At 33.3% G+C, this 21,662-nt stretch overlaps 1 pseudogene; it reads right to left on the reverse strand.

The window, feature by feature from the left end:
* Positions 1-8,163: 8,163 nt before the first annotated feature.
* LOC116630919 lies at positions 8,164-20,325 on the reverse strand (annotated as a pseudogene).
* Between the last annotated feature and the right edge of the window lie 1,337 nt (positions 20,326-21,662).

Genomic DNA, 21,662 nt, shown 5'->3' on the forward strand with positions numbered 1-21,662 from the left:
TACTATTATTTCCAAATGAAACAGAAAAAATGGCATTTATCAAGTCTTATATCTTTAATAGAGCCTTATGTTTTGCTTGTAGAATATAATATTTAAAAATTTTACTTTAGCCAATTTTTTTTAAAAGATTGTATTTATTTATTTGACAGAGAGAGCGAGAGAGCACAAGCACAGGGAACAGTAGAGGGAGAGGGAGAAGCAGGCGCCCCACCAAGCAGGGAACCGATGCGGGGCTCAATCCCAGGACCCTGGGGTCATGACCTGAGCTGAAGGCAGACACTTAACCATCTGAGCCACCCAGGCGCCCCTACTTTAGCCAATTTAAGCATACTTACATATTGTCCCTTTCAAATAATTCTATCATTTCCTAGAAAATTATTTCTGTTTGTGTTTTGAAATTTTTCATTGTGTGCTTCTGTTTTGAAGGGATTTTTTTCCTTAAATGAAAAGTCCATTGACTGGCTTATAAAATGATCCCTCCAGAACAGAGTTACCTTTATTTCTGCTTTGCACTCTATAGATGTCATGGGTTTTGGATCAAATTTTATATCACTCTTTTCTTCAAGATTCTCACAGTATGAAAATAGGGTTAATTTGAACTTCATACCAGAACAAACATAGGATTGTTGTCTTTATTTAGTCCAAAGAATTTTTGATTTGCAAAATGAGTTTGCATCTTTCTGCATTGCCTTTCAGTTTCTTCTGCATTAGTGGCACCTATGGATTTCCTTTTCTTTCCTGTAAATCCACTTTAGTAAGCCCAAATTCAACATTTTAGGCAACTTGTGGTCAAAGATGTTTCTGTCATTTTTCTGGAAATTGAAATCTGAAAGTACCTTTTCCTTTATCTTATAAAGTTGACCTATGTGCACAAACTTGGTCCTTGGTTCAAAACTCACTTTTATTGTTCTTCCATGGACTGCTCTTATAGTCATTTTTAATAATATAACTAGGACCTTAAAATTCATCACACAAAAATAATACTGTGAATCTTGATGATAAGGTAGAACAGTGGGCAAATGACTATATAGCAACCAGAATGAATAATTCATAGCGACAGCAGCCAAATGCATTGAATCTTAGCAATATACTATTAAGTTTTAATAAGTTCCAAAAATTTAGAAACACCATTATACCCATTTCAAAGAGTTATAAAAAACAAAACAAAGCAAGAGAATATTGAGTACTAGTTACTGATGAGGGTTATCTCTGGTGATGGTATCTTGAAGGCAGGTGTAAGAGTAGAATATGAGAGCCGGGAATACTGCGTTGTTAGATGTATATCATTTTCAAATCATTTTATTTTCAACTCAAAACAATCTTATGTAAAATTCAGGTATTGTCACACTCTGTTCTGCCTTCTGGTTGTGGATTTTTTTTTTATTTGTATTCCTAAGCAGTTCTGGAATGTCTGTGATTTGTAGGATTGCAAACAAAAATGTCTACCTCAAAGTAGGAAGGTATTCCAGGTCTTTTTATAGCTGAAATGATGCAATGATGAGATCAATTCATAGTTTCTTTATTTCATTTGAGGCAGATTCACTGGGTTAAGACAGACTTTTCATAGGACTATATGAAAGTAAATGGACACAATTTTTGGCCAAAGTTGTCTCACAGAAACTCGTAAGCCCAGGATACACTATTTGTAGAAATATTATGAAATTAAACTTTTGACAAAGATGAAGAAAAATCTTAATGTGATTTTTTTTTATTTTATTTTTATTATTTTTTAAAGATTTTATTTATTTGACAGAGAGAGACACAACGAGAGCAGGAACACAAGCAGGGGGAGTGGGAGAGGGAGAAGCAGGCTTCCCGCGGAGCAGGGAGCCCGACGTGGGGCTCGATCCCAGGACTCTGGGATCATGACCTGAGCCGAAGGCAGACGCTTAACGACTGAGCCACCCAGGCGCCCCTTAATGTGATTTTATAGTGAAAAAAATAATTAACAGTACAAATTTGTTATCCTCACCTTTTTTTTTTCCAGAGAGAGGAAAAAAAATAATCACGTTTGGTGAATGGGAAATTTATGATTGGGCAAAGAGTACCCTGGAAGTGATTACAAATTAAGATACTCTCTCTAACTTCCAGAATGTTCTCCCAGCCTTCTTCCTTGTCTGGAAATTTTCAAGAATAGACTAGTTATTAGGCACATTTTCAAAAATGGCAGTTTAGCTTTCAGTCAAAATGTCATAGTCCTCTTTCTTCCTGCCCCTCCCTTCTAAACACAACTATAAACCCTGGAAATAATACAAGAAGCAACTGAAGGAGAACTCTCAAAGATTTTAAGAAGACAAACTTGTTTGGAACCCAGGATTTGAGGGGCAACGGCAATTTATCTTATGTAACAGAAGAAAGTGACCCAGATCCCTCATTCCTCAGCTCAGGTAGGCTCATTCTGCCACAGAATGGAATGTGTATCTCTCTGACATCATCAGGAAAGCCCAACACCACTGAGGATGGATCAGGATCTCTGCCAACAATAAGTGGCCATTGGAAATGCCCTCTTGTTAGTTGTATCAGCAAATGCTCAGCCATTAGGCCTTTTTCTCTATGTGATCTTTGTTTTTCACTCATCTGTGAATGATCTCACTCCTAGGGAACACTGGAGTGAAGATTAAGTATGCTTTCTTCCAAAGAGATTTACTTTTTCTGCTTTGAGGAAAATGGTTTAACTGCCCATTAAAAACCACTATAATCTTCTTCATGCAGCCTGGCTTACAATGATCTAATGTTCACCTCTTTTAGCTTCAAGTCTGAGTTTTAGGACCTCAGTGCTGATATGGTCACCGTCCAGCTTTAGCATTCACTTACAAATTTGAGTTCCAATTTCTCTTTTTCTCTCTCTCATCATAAAATATAGATTATGTAGAGACCATGAATGCATTAATCATCATATTTTATCTAAAATCAATTTATTAGCTGCAGCACAGACCTTCAGGGCAACTGGTTTGATTATGGCACAAAGCAAAATTCTCAAGCAGATTTTTTGACTACTTAAACTCAATTAATATATGCTGGTGAGTCTGCAACAACTCACTGGCTGAGGAATTACTGGTGTACATAGCCAAGCCACTGAAAAACACTTTAGGGTAAAAATTATGCACTTTGATTAAGAATTTTTAAGAATTATTCACAACTGTCTCTAAATTTAACTGGGTAAGCATCACTATTTTTTCCCTGAATTTCCTTTTGAAATTTTTAAATTTGTAAAATATATTGATATTTAACTTAAAGAGATATTTCAATTCCAGAGGATTCTTTTTAATGGCTACCTAAATAGGTGCGCCTGGGTGGCTCAGTCAGTTAAGCGTCTGCTTTCAGCTCAAGTCATGATCTCCAGGTCCTGGAATCCAGCCCCTGGGATAGAGCCCTCTCCCTCTGCCCCTCCCCACCACGCCCCATTTGTGTTATCTTTCTCTCAAATAAATAAGTAAAATCTTAAGAAAAAATAACTACCTAAATATTTTACCACGTAGACAACTGTATTAAACTTAGTAAGAATTAGAAGTCAAATTGAAGTGTATACATTTATGAGGATAACAAATCATTCACTTTAGAACTCCACAAAAACTTAATTTATCCTAAATGAAAAGTGTCATATGAATAGTAGTACTGCCAAGATAGTTACTCTTGATTTAGATTATTAACATGCAACAGTCTTGGCTTGTATCTATATAGTGTATTATGTCATTAATTACAGTAGCATTAGAAAAAAATAAACCCATAAAGCACTCACAAGATATAGTTGATGTTGAAAATTCTGTCACTTCATAAAAGAGAAATTGCACATAAACAATAAGTGGAGCAAAGTCTTACACCTAAAATCTAATTGAGGAAGTGAAAAATCTTAGGAATCCATAGCTGTGTTTTGAATCTAGAGCCCTACTGCAATGGTTTAGAATTTTCCATCAAATCTTTAACCATATTTTGTAGGATTTATTTAATAATCCATTGAATCCATAGTGCATGTCACAATCCCATGAGTAGCTTGTTCAAAACAGAGATTCTTTGGAACTCATCACAGACCTATACAATCAGAATCTCTGGAGATAGAAACTGGGTATTTTCAATTTTTAAGATCTTCAGTTAATTCCAGAATAAACAATTCTTTTTAACTGTTTAATTCAATTTTTACTTGTTTAAGTTAATTGCTCAAGGTAGGTGATCTCAAACTTAATTCTCAAGTTCAAATTCTATGATGTAATTTGGATCCTGCATTAGCCAACAACTGAAAATATATTGATTTTAATAAAAACCCAAATCACAATTATAAAGAGGATTATAAATTTGATCATTCACAATTGCAAAAAAAGAAAAATCACTTTTTTTTTTTTCTGGGTTGTGATTATTTTCTTTACTGTATTCCTCCCCTGCTTACTATAAGAATTCTTTCCTAAATACTACTTGCCTGCCTTCTGAAAGTCTGTAATAGACTCTCATGATTTAGCGTATTTATTTTCTGTAAGTAAATACCAAAAGATTTTATTTCACAGCTAGGATGCTAGCTTCTTGGTATTAGGCACTTAGGCCATATATTTTGTTTTCACACAATTTTAGAATATTTTAAAAGTATAAAAATGTGATTTTTAATGGGAAATCTTATATGATTATTTTTACAATTACATACAAACCTAATACAGCAATTATATTTAAATTAAAATTTTTCATTTATGGGAAGCATGCTACATTAAATAAATAAACAACAACAATGACTGAAATCACACTATTATTGTCCAGTTTAGGAGCTTGTAAATTAGTTGGTCTGATCTATTGTGCACCACTATACCCCAGCTGGCTTCTGGGGTCTCCTTCCTTTCAAAATCCTGGGTTATACTCTTCCAAAGATTATAGTTATCATCACCTACAGGTATAATAAATGTATTATTGTCTGTGCTTGTTTTGAGAAATAAGAGAAGGCCCTTATCTTGCCTTTACATAAAAACATCACTTCTGCTCAACTGTTCCATGTCTTTAAAATACAGAATTAGATTTTTAGAGCCTTTTTTATTAGCATTTATTAGCATATATATTGCATATATATATTATTAACACACACACATATATTCACTTGAATTATTTTTTGAAATGATAAGACTTTAGTATCATATGTACATTTTAGTGGGGGAGAAGACATGAATGGCTAGAAGGGGTTTGAGTACCTGCAGTCTAAAAGCCCACCATGGACTTTTCTGTATAGAGCAATTAATGACCTTTGATATAGATAATCTCTAAATTTCTTCTAACTTTCAAAGCCAATGAGATTGTTTCATTTCATTCATGTCAAATAAGTAATGTAGAAATGGTAAAATTGTGGGGTGCCTGGGTGGCTCAGTCAGTAAAGTGTCTACCTTCCACTCAGGTGGTGATCCCAGAGTCCTGGGATGGAGCCCCATGTGGGGCTCCCTGCTCAGCTGGGAGACTGCTTCTCCTTCTCCCAGTCCCCTGCTCATGCTCTTTCTCTTCCTCTCTAATAAATAAATAAAATCTTTTAAAAAAATAAATAAATGGAAAAATTGTGTTTGCATTCTTTATAAGGTATTAGTATCCTTCACTTTTAATGACAGATTTGTTGTTGAGAGGTTTTGTATAAAATATAATTAAAATTACATAAAATACATGTAATTTGTCACTAGGATTTATCATTTTATGAAATGGAAATTTTGCAAATCACTCTGCCCCATTTGGTAAATTCATCATTTTTTTTGGTGTGTAAATGTATAGGTACTAAAATTGAAAACTTGAAGAACTTGTCACAAACTTGCATGTGAAAAAAATTGTAGAATGTATATTTAAGAGGCCTTTACATTTCTTTTTTCTTTTCTTTTTTTTTGAGAGAGAGAGAGAGAGCATACACACATGCACAGGTGAACATGAGAGGAGGAGGGGCAGAGGGAGAGGGAAAGAGAGAATCCCAAGCAGGCTCCACCCCCAGCAAAGAGCCCAATATAGGGCTCAGTGAAGTGGGGCTCTATCCCAGGACCCTGAGATCATGACCTGAGCTGAAATCAAGAGTTAGATACTTAACTGACTGAGCCACCCACGTGCCCCAACATTGATTGAATATTATCATTATTTGTTTCATCATTCTACGAAAAGCAAGATTTTTAAAACACTTTGGACAATACATAACTCACGCAATATTCACACAAATGTCTACCATTTTAAATTAGAAATTAAAGACTCACACCTTCCCAGAACATTTCTGTGAGAGAACGCCCTGTTTAAAGATACCCAAGCTCTTAATTTCCTCTTGCAGAGTAAGTTCTTGATTTCATTATTTTATATCACTACTCTTTTGGATAATAAGAATCAGTGTATAGTACCCATATTAGCATAGCATGCTACTATTAGAAAGTTTGCTTGACTTAGTTAAGTTTCCATTTGAGATTTTTCATTTAACTGCAATTTATATTAAGATAATAGTTCATAGCTGACTAATGGTCTGAGAGTTTACCTTATTTATATTTTAACAATATACCTTCTACACGTAAAGAAAATGTATCTCCAGAATGTAAAATAATAAATATCATTATGAATTACAACTCCTATATTGAGAATAATAATTTCCTATATAAAAAATAAGAAATTATGGATAGCTTTGGTTTCTACACTAACAAGAGAGAAACTGAAAATGGCCTTTTCTTATTTCATTTTTGTTTGTTTCCTCAGTTTTATTGGTCATATATCCAGGATTCATCATATAAATCTTTCAAAATAACTAGATATTACAAGAATAGTTTATAATTCAGCTCTGATTGCACAAATATTTGACACAGGAAAGCATTTTTACAAACTCATATGTTTACTTATAAGAATATTTTAATAAAGAAAATAAGTCTCTATATGTCTTACAGAAATTCTATGCAGTTTTTTTCCCATTCAACCATCATTTCAAGTTTTCTATCACATGTCTATCTTGTCCAATAAACCAAATTACAAATTACAATTATAATTTTCAACCATTACTGAGATTCACAATGTTAAGAGTTTTTAGGCCTTTTCTAAACTTTCCTGACCTAAATAAACTTTCATATATTTAAACTAGAAGAGGTAATTTAAATGCCATTCCTTCTAAATATAGCTTGCAGCAGGTTAATCACTGGGCTTGGTGATCTTCCCCTCACTTACGCAAGACCAGCTAGTAGCTTTACCCCTGCTGCACAAAGCAGAAAGGATAAAGTCCTTGCATTCCTAATAGTTTCAAACCCCAAAAACATACCCTAGAAATAAAGGTTAAATACAAACATTAGGAAAGCTAACATTTGCTAATGATTAGAATAAAGAACATTTTGGGAGATGCCTGGGTGGCTCAATGAGTTAAGCGTCTGTCTTCAGCTCAGGTCCCTCTTCAGGCTCCTTACTCAGAGCTCCTTACCCTCTGCCCCTCCCCCTGCTCGTGCTCTCTCTTTCTTTCTCTCACTCTGATAAATAAATGAATGAATAAATAAATAAAGAAAGAACATTTTTCAGTTCAAGGTCTCTCCTAAGCTGAAGACATAAAAGAAATAAAGTATAAGGCAGTAGTTTTATAAATATTGAAAAACTAAAATAATGCTAATCACTTAGGTCAGTGGTATATCCTTTCCAAAGTGCCAGAAGATACAGAATGTTAGACTCTAAGGCTAGCTGAACTTAGTATCCAACATTCTTCTTATGCTGCCACTTTGAAATAGCCTAATACTCACTTGCCTAGGGCAAGTCATCATTCAGGCCAAAGGGAACTTTGCAGAATACTGACCACAGTTATCTAAAGAGGCAGGACACACCAGGGGGAACATTTGGCATTCATGCCATTCCTTCACTGTTATGGAAATGTGTGTCCACTTGGCAAAGTTTGTCTTACTTTTCAGATAGCATGAATGAAAACCAAGAGACCAGAGGTATTCCATAGTCAAGTTCCTGACTACTCTGCTCCAATTATCCAACATTCTTGAAAGGATTCTTTAACCAAGCCCTTGTCCAATAAGAGATTTAACAGTACTTGAGGACTACAATATGTCCCATTTCTATTCTATTTCTCTTGATTTCTCTCTTTCTCACACTAGTGTTAACAAACTGCTACAGGTTTTTACCAAAATACTGCAGCAGGAGTTCGAAATGCGTTATTTTGCATTACCAAAAGTGTTCAATCACATTATAATGGGTAACATTTGCATATAACTAGGTGGCCAAACAATGTCTACTTCCAAGATTTTGCAAATTAGCATAGTCAATGTATTCATCATTGTTCTTGTCATCCTTTCTCAAAACAAACATCAAGTTAATCAGTTCAGCTTCACTCATTGGTGGTGCCTGTTCATTCTCTTCCTCCATATGGATGTGAGTGATGGCTATGGAAAGTTCTTGTCATCATAATCAAGCATTTTGAAATAACGGAGCTGTAGCTCTTGTGGAGACATCTCCGCCTCTGGTTTGTTGATGATGCTTTTTAGGTGCTCCATGATATGCTCTTGGTCATGCACTGTGTTTTCATCCAGGCCCACACTGCCAGGATGGGAGAAGCTTGCTCCAGGCACCTCAGCCCTGGAACCCAAAGCTTAAAAGGCCTAGAGCGGGCCACACAGGAAGGAGGTTCTGAGCAGCCACAGAGATCTCATGGTCACCAGTACCCTCGCTTCCTCTAGTTTCCAAGCAGTTTTCCTCAGACATGAAGCCTTCCAGCCAACTTCTCCTTATTTCTTAAAGATAGTCTTATTTGTTTTTAATTGGCAATAGGTTTGGAAGGATTTCCCAGATAAATTGGTTGTTTGTTTTTAGTTACTGAAATTTAGTTACTAATACATATTGTAAAATTCTAGAGCATGAGCAATAATGTTATGAATTATGCTACCTTGCTTTATTTATATTTTTGTGTTGAAAGTTAAGAGAAAGGTGAAGCATTACCTACCCTTTTTTTCTTAGGGAAAAGAGCTTCTTGCATTCTAAATGCTTAGTAATTCTATGTTTTTGAAATGTATAAATAGCTAAAACTTAGTTTTTCTCTCTCTTACAGACTTTGTATTGAGGAAATTACCATAATTCTATAGTTATACTTCTAATATTTTAATTGGGAACATTTAAGAAAAGTGAATGTGCTACATTATTCTGTAACTGGAGATTCAGTTAGTCAGTATAATGATGGTCTTTTGCCAAAATTAATTCTGACAAGGAACATTGGCATAATATATTAAATGCCAAGCCATAGAAACAACACCCCAGAAATAGGAGCTGATGATTCAAGCTTGGCAGAGTCTCCTTGTGCTCAATGTTAAAAACTGGCTTAAAGGCTGGCCATAACAATGGTTGAGAAGGAAGAATTCTTCTTTCCAACATGTTCCTTGAGTTTAAAAAATAATGGAGATTTCAAAAATTGTTGAAAAATACAGGTCTAGAAAATAAGGTCAAGAGATGAGCTTAGAAGCCACCAATAAATAAAAGCCACAAATTATCATGGGAAGATTTTGTTTTTTAAAAGCTTTTAGACAGCTTCCATCTGAGGACTGTGTGTTGGTCTTTACCTTCTGTCCTTTCAGTAATGTTTTAATATCTTTAGGTTTGATAATTCCTCATTAATGTGAGATGGATTAATTTTTAAAGGTAACAGACTTTACAAGAAAATTCATGAATAATTTCAACTCAATTAATTATCTCATGTCTTTACATTTGATCTTGACCTTCTAACTATAGAGAACTTTTTTTTTTTTCTTTCAAAGTTCTTCAACAACCCTGGTTGTCTCTTCATTAATTCACACTGTTCCTGCAAAGTACTATACTCAAAATAAAGCCATTAGAGTCCTAAGTATTATTTTATGCCCTTTTACTGTGAGACACTTTAAAGTTAAATAATCCATTTTCCTATGTAATCTTTATGAAAGTGCTACTGCATATTCAAATCAATTGTATTAGTAGTCCAGTTTATCTGTTTTATTTCACAAATGAGTAACTTGAGAATAGAGGAAAAAGGTATTTGAATGAATGAGTCCAATAGGAAAATAAGTGGTAGAACAAGAATTTTCTGTGAAGAGAGAATATTGTGCAAAGTTATAGAGGTGAAGAACTCTGCCAACATCCAGTTTTTAGCATCTAAACCATCTTGGCTATTCTGCAATCACAGGATTTGAGCCACTGGGAATAGATATGCATGTGTGAGTGTGTGTGTGTGTGTGTGTGTATGTTTAGCTAAATATATGGCTATATTTTGTCACACATAGTATATTTACTTCTGTATATACACATACATATATATACACACACACTATATATAGTACATTTTTTCTTTGTGCCTCCAATATCTTTCTTTTTTTTTCTCCAATATCTTTCTATATCCAGTTTTATACAGTCATTTTCTCCAAATATCTCTCTCTATATTTTTCTTGTCCACAACAATGGAAAAAAAAAAAAAACAAATAGAAAAAAATGAAAATTTAGGTTGAGTACTGGACAATGATTTTTTCCTTCATAGAGAAACACAGACACCTATATTTGTATTTAAAATGTATTGGTTTATAACCAACATTTCAGTTTATAGTACTTAAAATATATTTGGCTAATTTAAAAAAAAGGTTTGATTAACAAGGGAAACCTATTTGGGATTTTGTTAAAATTTCAGCTCAAATATGAAGATGTTATAAAACACACAAACCATAGTTTCTTAGAACTGGAAATGCTTTAAGAGTGCATATAAATTGAGCCATCATTTAAAAGATGAAGAAAAATCGTCTTTCAATGAATTAATAAAATTCAGAATATCTTTTAGAGAGTAGAAGGGACATTTTTTAAGATTTTGTTTATTTATTTGACAGAGAGAGCGAGCACAAGCAGGGGGAGTGGCTGAGTGAGAGGGAGAAGCAGACTCCCCGCTGAGCAGGGAACCCAACGACTATGTAGGGCTCCATCCCAGGACCTTGAGCTGAAGGCAGATGCTCAACTGACTGAACCACCCAGGCGCCCCGGGAAGGGACTTTTTATGAGAACAGATAACACAGTAGACTAGTGTTGTAATAGTATAAACACTGATTATGATTACGTAGAAAGTAGTATTCTCAGGTTAAAAGCTTGGGCTCTGGAGATATTTTTGAATTCTGGTTCCTATACACTTTATAGCTATCTGAGCTATTGTATCTCTTTTCATTTTCCATTTTAGGATAATAATACTACATTTTTCATGGGGTTGCTAAATATCTATTAGTGTAGGTATGTTAAGAGTCTAGCACATATTATGCATTCAATAAATATTAATTATAGTTATTATTATTTACTATTACTAAAGTGACTATGAGAAATTGTGAAAGAACAGATACTATATTTCCCTATTTTGGATTGTATTTGGAAGGAGAAAGGGAAACTAAGGATGATTCATTTTCTGGGAAATATGGTTGTATCAAGGCTTTAATTTTAAAGAAACCAGTACTTAGTGAAATAGTGCTTAAATATTAGCAAGTACCCCTTTATGGTCTCCACTGGGTAATCCAACAAAGCAAGCTGCACTGTGTTGGAGAGGAAAAAAACAAAACAAAACAACACATGACTTCTAAGGAAACTGTTCAAACTGAAGGAACCCAAGAATGTTTAAGAAATATTACTAAGGAAAGAAAGCATAAATGGAATCAGGCACTTCATTTTCCTAAACTGAGGACATAAATTGGTTTCATTTCACATCCCATTCCAAAAAATTGCTAGTGTCTTCATTGATTACTACTTTGAAAATGTCTCTGAGACTATGCTTATATTCTTCAGGAGAGGAGATAATCTATAACAGTCTGTTACAGGTGAGAAGAGGTGTGTTAGTGGCAAGTAATTTATCAGACTTCTAGATTATACAGTCAAAGAACCTTAGAATTCAAACATTCTCAGAGATAATATAGTTTCCCTTTCAATCTAATTGCTGGAATCGCTCACATGTTTAAAATGTAAGTCACATGCTTTATTAGATTTTGAGTTTCTTCAGAACAAAAACTAGGAAGAATAGGTTGAATTTGCAGGCAAAAATACTTGAGTTAATAAAAAAGAGTATTTCTAACAAGTAAAGCTCTCCAATAGTGAAATACGCTTTCTTTTAAGTAGTGAGTATCCTTTTGGGTAATTGTCTAAGAGTAGACTTGATGACATATATCTTCTGGATTAAAGGGAAATAATTAGAATAGATAACATTTAGTTTCTGGTCTAATTTTAAAATTCAGCAATTTCACGAATGTCATGAGTACCTGTCCTAGCAAAATTACGTGGGAAAGAGACATTATTAAAAATTAATTCCTCATTCACGGGCATCTGGCTGGCTCAATCGCAGAGCATGTGACTCTTGATCTGAAAGTCGTGAGTTCAAGCCACATGTTGGGAGTAGAGCCTAGTTGAAAAAAAAAAAATAATCCCTCATTCATAAAATTAAAAATGGAACATGGACTATATAGTTGGAAAGCCCCAAACAACAACGTTTCTGTGATGAAACACTAAAATGTAGTCTTCAAATGTAAAATAATTAAGATGGACTGTAAAAGTATGCTTGAATGATATTATAAAGGTGAAAATAATGAGTAATAAAAAGAAACAAGTAATTTACTGGATATGGCAAGATTTTTTAAACATAAGCTAAAATAGATAATATTCTTGTATTGTAGAATATAAATGATGAACCTCTTGTATGAAATCCACCACATTTGGAAATCTAGATTTATTCCACTTAGGACACCTTTTATTCAGCTCAACTGTCCAGACAAAGATTCTCCACAGGAACAGCTGAGATATTTAATTGTAGGAGGTAAGACATAGGATTTTAAGTAAGTCACTTCTATGCTATTTTACAAGATACCCACATAACATATTTTGTAACTGTTAGGAACACATTATCATGCAACATATTTTACAGTAAGAACTTGAACAAGACAATAGAAATAACACAATACATAATGTACTTTTATTTCTGTTTTATTACCTCATCATTCTCAGGAAATACAAATAATCAATTCATACTTTGGAGAGTAGGTGTTGATCCTTCTTCTCTGGCCACCACTCAGAATTTCCAGTATGATGCATTTCAAGGGATTCGGGAACCTATGACTTTCCAGCTACTTATTGAAGTTACTGATGAATTAGGTGGGAATAAAGTCAGTCAGCTGTCAGCCACTACAATAGTCATAATTCATGTGTTTCCTTGGCCCACAGTGCAGCCAACTTTTTCCACAAAAACAACTACAACTATAATAAGTACTTAGTGATGAAATATAATCCTAAAGTAGTCTGAATTAGTCATAAACACAGAAAATATTTGGGAACTCTTACAGGAGTTATTCTTATGTTGGCAATAAAAGACATTAATGAAATAGTTACTTTAATACATTAGAATTTCCATCATCAAAGTAAGGAAAATTTGTTAGAGCTGTTAGGCAGTAATTTTGAGTCGAGGTAAGTATTCATTTTTATAGGCCTTTTTGCTATTGTTTGGGTTATATTCTTAGTAATTCTGTTCTCATCATAGCATGCTTTTGTCTGTTTAAGTGAACACTTATGAGGTCTTCTTATGTACATAGCACTCTATAAGGTTTACAAAAACAAAAGTTTGTTTCCTTGAAAAGCATACAGTCTCGCTGGAAGACAAGATATACACTTAGAACAATTTAAACAAATACTAGATAATGTCAAATGATAGCGCAATTGTTATTTAACTTTGAGTTTGGAAATAAGGTACATTTATTTGGGCTGAGATACATAGTAAGTTCCCTATAAATAGAGGAGAAAAATAATAATGTAGTTCTTTAAGAACGGATTTTTTTTTTTTAATGTAAAGAGAAGAAAAGCTTTGCAGGGAGAAGGTATAGAATTACATAGGAAGAGTGTAATCTATTCTGGGAAATGCTGGGAAGGTAGTGAAGCTGGAAGCTAGATTTACGTCAGGAAAAAGAAGCTCATGGTAGATAATGTAAAATATTTGAGCATGGGACATCCTGAATGCAGAGATTAGAAGTCTGGATGATTACTGAAAACAGAAAGTTATTAAGTTTCACAGCAGAAGACCGATTCACAGTGCCTCATAAACTTCGTTAATGTGGAAATAAAGAGAAAATCAATGATGTGTAGGATGGCTTTGTGTGGAATATGTTATTTGATTTCAAACAGGTGGACTTTGAACATCTAAGTAGGAATTCATATCCATGCCTTCACTCATATTATTATGATGTTCCCTATATAACTGAGCTAACACAGTAAGATATGTTTGAATTAAAATAGCCATTTGTTGGAAGAGTTATAGAAAATTTCTCCCTTGCTTGATTTCACAGTCAAGAAGTTTTGCATTAGCTGTACAAAATCATCATAATATAATTTGGATACTCCTGATCCAAAGAAAACAGAACATTGGATTAAAGTGGTGTGGGACTGGTAATGCTCTCCAGGGTCTAGCAGAAAGAAATTTAAATTCTCTCTGTGAGAAGATAACAGTATTCTAAGTCTCCAATTATTTCTAGCAATTTTTTTCAATCTAGTGAACACCACATGATTAAATATAGCTAGGCACATGAGAAAATAAGATGTCATAACCAAGAAGCAACAAAACCACCAAAAGCATAAACAAAAACACAGTAACTACAGAAATTTTCATAAACAAACTGCAAAATAATTATGCCTATTAAGTTCAAGACATATAAACCCTAAGTTTGAAATTTGGTCAGGGTATTAGAGACTATAGAAGTAGCATAGAATATCTGAAAACATATCAAATACTTCTAGAAATTAAAAATACAATAGCTGAAATTAAATCCTGACCATATTGATATATAGAATATATAAACACCACAATGAACAATTACTGAATACACATTTTTTGAGCACACATGAATGCATAAGAAAATTGATCATATATTAGTCTATAAAGCAGATCTGAACAGATTCAGGGGACTGAAATCATGCTAAGTATTATCTATGACTTTAAGAAATTATACTAGAGATCAAAACGTACAGGTATTTAGAAGTTAAAGGAATAAAGAATATTTTTAAATAAATGAATGAATGAAAATACTACATCATAAAACTGCGAGATGGATGAAGTTAAAACAGAATTGAAAGCTGTATATTTTCCCTTAACTACCATTTTAACTGCATCTCATTAATTTAAATATGTAGTATTTTTGTTATCATTATTTAAAAATATTATCTATTTCCTTAAAACTTATTTTCCCTACATGCTATTTAAAACTACATTTCATCTGAAGTTAGAAAAAGAACAAAAAAATAAACTCAAATAGACTTTTTTATGAAAATGAAAATGAAAAAATAAACTCAGAGACTTTTTAAAACTCAGAGACTTTTTTTAAATGATAAGAAATGAGATTAATGAACTAGAAAGCAAACATACAAAATAAAGCCAAAAGTTGGTTATTTGAAAATAATAATAAAATCTATATATTACTTTGAGGAGGCTGAAGGTGAAAAGTGAAGTCACATTTTACCAATGTCAGAAAGAAAAGGGAACACCACTGAATATGGCAACTCTTCCAAAAAAAAAGATCCTAAGAGAGTATAATAAACAACCTTGTCATTATGTTTGATGAAGAAAAATCAAGGTGGGAAGGCTTTGTCTACCTCAAATAAAGACGTAATATAAAATGCAATGATTAAGATAGTGTGGTATGGGTGCATGGGAGACAAATAGACAAGAGAATAGAATAAAAAGTCTAGCTAATGATCTACAACGTATAGACACGGTTTTAAATCAAAAGTGACACTACAGAGCAGTGGTAAAAGGATGAGAGGTTCAATAAATTATACCGGGCAATGGTCATGCATAGAGACAAAATAAGAATGATCCCTAATCCAAATTAAGCCCAGGTGAATTTGTAGACTTTAATGTCAAAAATAAACAAAATTAGGGGCGCCTGGCTGGATCAGTGGGTAGGTAGAGCATGCTACTTTTGATCTCGGGGTTGTGAATTTGAGCCTCATGTTGGATGTAGAGATTACTTAAAAAAATAAAATCATTAAAAAAATAAAACTAAATAAACAAAATTATAAACTTAGGAAGAATATAAGACACTATCTTAATAATTTGGGGGTATGGAAAGATTTCTTAAATAAGACAAAAAAAAACTAGCCATAAGGAAAATTTTTGGAAATTGAGTACTTTAGAATTAAGAACTTCTTATTATGGATAAAAATGTTACTATGTGACTTTTGCTCCGGAATAAGTTAGTGGAGAAGACCATGTGTAAGTAAGTTTAAACAATACTGGGAATAAGTTGACAATTACTGAGATTGTATTATGCATATCTGCTAAGTTATTGTACTACTTTTTTATACTTCTGTATATATGTTAGGCATCACAAAATAATAGTTGTAAAATAATTGAAAGGGAATTAATCTGAGATTTCTATGCATTTTTTAAAGCTATTCCTATTTAATGCTGCAAATTTTTCCCCAAATACCCTTCACAACTAAAATATTCTCACTTTTTTTGGAGCTTCATTAAAACTGTCTGCTTTGGAGCTTTTAATCATATTTTATATAGTCAAACCCTGCAATTATTTTAAGCATAAATATTCTCCTGGTCATTTAGTAAATTAATTCTTAGCCCCTACCCCTGCCCTAGGGCATGTGACCATAGAACTTTCACATTCCACAAATATATATTCAAATCATTTTATAAGTCAAGTAAATATTACCCAAGACCGATCTATATCATCAGTAATATCCTAAGATGTTATAGCAGTATTCCAACCATTAAAATGTATTGCTTTTCATTTCTGATTCAACATGAAAATCATGTACCTATTCTGAGTCAATCTTCTCTACTGGATCTTGCTTCTTTGGGACAGATCATTTTAGCCTGTACCACGGTGGGAAAAAAATCTAATTTATAACAACACATTGATTTTTATCATCCAAATTTCTGATTAATAAAACAAAATCTAGCATAGCAGAATGCTTGAAACAAAGCATAACAGAATAAACAAATTTTGTAGCAAGATGTGAAAGGAGTTCTAGATTTGCAGTTGAGTGCTACTGTAATCCATATAATTCTCTGACAAACTACCTTAGACTTGCTAAAAGAGGCAAACCAATTAATACTGCCTAGAAACGATTACAAATGTGTGACTTAAGAATTTACTCCCAAAGATTGTGGCAAATGGTCTTTGCTATTTTCCATAAGCCATACCAGCTTTTATGTTTCCATGCATACTTACAAAATACACACATCTCCACAGGGCAATATATATGCTTCTCTTTGCATAAAGTATTACCAAACCAGAAGTAACCTTAGAAGTTCAGTCCACCCATTGTGCAGGAAGGGGAAATGATATCCAAGTAAGTCATAACTTCTATGTTCTTGAGAACGAGCCGACAAAAACACCTGCATATTTTAAGATAGTTTTTTTTTAAAAAGATAATATTTCTACAGGCTTATTTAATGTATTATTGACTAGCTATTATTTGTATTTGAGTATGTTATAAAATTACCTGTAAAGATCACCTATGTCTTTAGATTATCTATTTTTCAACCACACGACCAAGACTTGTTGAAGTACAAAGCTAAATAAGTCAGGGAAAATCTTCTTGTTGTAAATAATAGAATATCCAGCTTGAAGTGGTTTAAATAATAAAAAGTCGGGTTCAAGAAAGTAGTAGACTATTAGGACAAAAAATTTGAAGATTTCTAATATCAGCCTAAAGAATATGGACTTTATCTCCCAATCAGAAAGGCCCAAAAGGTGCTACAAGAAATGGATGATAGGGGGCACGTGGGTGGCTCAGTTGATTGAAGCATCTGCCTTCAGCTCAGGTCATGATCCTAGGGTCCTGGGATCAAGTCCCTGCATCCAGCTCGCTGCCCAGCCGGGAGCCTGCTTCTCCCTCTGCCTGCCGCTCCCCCTGCTTGTGCTTGCTCTCTCTCTCTCTCTGTGTCAAATAAATAAAATCTTATAAAAAAGAAAAAAGAAAAGGGTGATAGGATGATCAGATATGTTCAGTAAGTGTAAGTAATTTAGAATACATGAAGAAAAGACTGGAGAATAAAGAAAGCAGTCCCCATGAAACCAGTTAGGATCTTATTTTATTAATCCAGATAAAAGAATTAGGTCTTAAAAAGGCAGTGACACTTCATGTGGAGGTGAAGTGCTAGATCTGAAATATACATAATCAATAATATTCACCATTTATTGTGTTTGGAATTTGTGTATTACAATATATTGTGGGAAAGAGAATTTCTCTTAGGATTTAGCCATTATTATTACGCTACATTTTTTTTAACAAGGGAGATCTTTCAACTTAGAATGTTGAATGAGATATGAAAATTTAAAAACATTTCTAAGTGGTTAGAATACACTGCCAGAATTTTATCTGCTTCTAAAATATAACTATATAACTATAAAATCCATTACAAAAATAGAACATTCTTGAAGCCAGAATGCTAGCAATGTGCATCTATGAGTTATAAAGAAATTAAGGTCTGAGGATAAAAGATGCAAAGTAATTAAAAAATAAATCCAATAATATTGTAAATGTTATAGGAGGCATCTCCAGCATGAAATTTACTATAAATGCAGACTACTTAACAAAAAAATTATTCAAAACTCTTGAAAAAAATATAGGGAATCTCATAAATTGTAATCTAGTGAAGGCATCCAATAAAGACCTCTGCATCTTTTACAATGCCAGTATGGCAGTTGATAAGTTAAAGGACCAATGTCATACATTATAAAAAGATATGTGATCATTCTTAATTGGGGGCAGGGAGGATTCATGAACTGTTGCAGAATCTGATGAAAACTATGGTCTCTCTCTTTAAAACAATGTGCACATGTGTATGTGCATGCACTTTTATATTCAGATTTACAGGCTTGTACAACCCATCCACAGAACCCAGATTAAAAATCCCTGACTAAAAATAAAAGAGTTTATTCCTGCTTCTGAATTTGTAAAAAAAAAAAAAAAAGTTTCCATGAGCAAAACATATTTCTATAATTATAAACTAAACAAAGCAATATAAGCCGCTAAAGTAAGTACAGAGAGAACTTTATATATTTCTTATATGTGTTAACACATGTAACACTTGCCATGCTCTTATAGACATTATAATAAGTAAATAATACCCTGAAGCTTAAAAAGGAAAATAAGAAGAAATACTTTTATCTTAAGTGTAGAAAGACTTAGTCAAAGAAGCTAATAAGTAAACCTAACCCCAGCCTAAGTAAAATAAACAGAACCACTGTAAATTGTCTCCTGATTAACCTTCATCTTTGAACCCATACCTGTCTACTCAGAGGTCCATCTCAGGGCAGGTAGAGAAGAAACTAACTCATGTTTCATGAACTGAATTAAACTTGTCCAATTTAAGTCCAGATTGGCTAAAGAGACAATGAGGTAACTGACTAGACACCATTTCCTGCAAATATAATCCCCAAAGGATTATGAATCAAAATTCCTGAAACTATCACATGCAGCAAATTGAGTTCCATAGTAAAAAGCCCAGAATTAATATCCATAAATCACATTAATTTATAACTATATTTTTACTCTGATTTCAACAAAAACAATGCATGGGGAAAAGAATAGAAGGGAGAAAGTCTCTATAAATAATGCTATCCAATCTTTTCATCAATTCATTCTAGTTACCCATCCATGTTTCATGATGTGTAGCAGAATAATAAAAAAAGGTTTTTAACCCAACAATGAAGAACTTGAAAAAGGCATTAGATGCTTTAGACTTAATCTGATTTTTTATTATGGCTGCTTAGAGACATATGCTTAGAGATGAGGGGTTATGTCTTTACAACCTTACATGTTTTCTACACTATTGTGCTCACTGCAGAGGCATATTATTATCCCAAAGCTGATTTTGACTCATTGAAGACCAATCCTTTAGTAGCATTACACCTCACAAGATAGTTTGCGATCAACCAAATATGCCTAGAACTTTGTTTTCAGCTGATAATTTGGAATGATGGGGTGCTGCTCATTCAAGGTAATAAGAGAGTACTGTTAAGAATTCAGAAGGTTTGTAAGCTGGTTGTTCAGCCTTTTGTAGCTTGATATCAGTCATGGTGGGAATATTAACACTATGGAATTTGGTAAATAATACATACCAGGGTTTTTTTTTTTTTTTTTTCTTTTTAAGAGGTAGTTTACCAGCACACTACTGGATTTGTCCATCTTTTTCTTTAGTAAATTTCCCAAGGTAGAAGAAATTTAAAGTCGGTAGAAAGAAGATTTAAGTAAGATTAACAAATACTTAAATATGATAAGCAAAAGTTTAGCCACCAAAAAATGAAAGAGCATTTACTTTACTTTCTTACCCTTAATTTCAAAAAGCACTCCAGCCATGTTTTTATAGGTCAGGGTATCAGAAGAAGCCTCTGGCATGTTCGACTGACCTGACCTAGTCTTCACTTCTTATATCCGTTCAATATTACTGAAGAAACTAGGGAAATATATGACTTGCTGAGCTATGCCTTAACATCCACTCTGCCTTGTATGCCTAGGAAATAGAGCCCATCATTGATATTTCTATAATCACAAAATCTCCCACCCCAAACTAAATTTATCTTGTTCTTTGACTTTTCTAATATGAAGAAATAATGACACAGTAGTATTGGTAATGGTGGTCACTAATTGATTGCCTACAGGATGCTAGAAGCTTATGGAAGTATTTTTATTCTTCGTAGCAACCTTACTAACTAGGCAGCACTGTTCCAAACAGGAATTAACTTCCCCAGTTTAACTGACGGTCATAATGTCAGCCCAGATCTGTTTTCAGATGCTACATTTGTTCTACTGTTCCAAAATTCCTGTGTTTCTTAAACTTGATTAATCCATGTACCCCTTATAAGGAAAAAAGAAAGAAAAAAACCCTCTCAGATATTCAGCATTGATTTACATTATTTTTGTAAGAAGAATAGAAAAAATATATTAAATTATAAGTTTTTAATGTAGTAACAGAATTATAACAAATTCATTTGTCTTATTTTAAATCATTCTTAAAAATAAATCAGTAAAAATAACATTAATGTAATGGGTTGACAATGATGAATATCATAAAATACCTTTATGGTAGGCCAAAGTGGAGAGAGTGTGAAGAAACACATAACAGGAAAGCATGGCTATTTTTATCTGCTCTTACAGAACATGCAGGAAGATGTATTATGAGATATGATATATGTATACCTCTGTGGGGAACAGCAATATTAAGTTCCCTTGAACCTATGTGGAAAATGGAAATCTTTGCTTCATATCTCAAGTCATTCTGCTATTAACCTCTAACTATAAACCATTTAATTTTTCTTCTTAAGTAGCAGACATGGGAACTAGGTGGCTAAGTCACTCTTCTTTCTTCAGATGTGGCTTAGGAATAAAGTCTCTTGGTGACCCTCAAAACACTGCACTTTTTCTTCTCTGTTGAAAAGTGACATGGTTATGCAAGTGTTTGGGCATTTATTTCCATGTGTTTTAAGTGTTACATTTATATACCGTATAAGAGAATCAGCTCCATGAATAGTGAGAATCACATTTTACATTCATTTATTTCTTAGTCTTTTTGTTCAGTCAAGTCCCAGTAGGACATAGACACAAAGTAACAGAAGACTTACAGAAGGGCTTATTTAAAAAAGTGTAGGCAGATATGGAAAACTAGTATGGCATAACTTTGCCTATCACTTCATAAGCAAATTACATCCTGGACAATTGGTATATAATTTTCTTTT

The sequence above is a fragment of the Phoca vitulina genome, unplaced genomic scaffold (genome assembly GCF_004348235.1).
Source record: "Phoca vitulina isolate PV1807 unplaced genomic scaffold, GSC_HSeal_1.0 scaffold4, whole genome shotgun sequence".
NCBI lineage: Eukaryota > Metazoa > Chordata > Mammalia > Carnivora > Phocidae > Phoca > Phoca vitulina.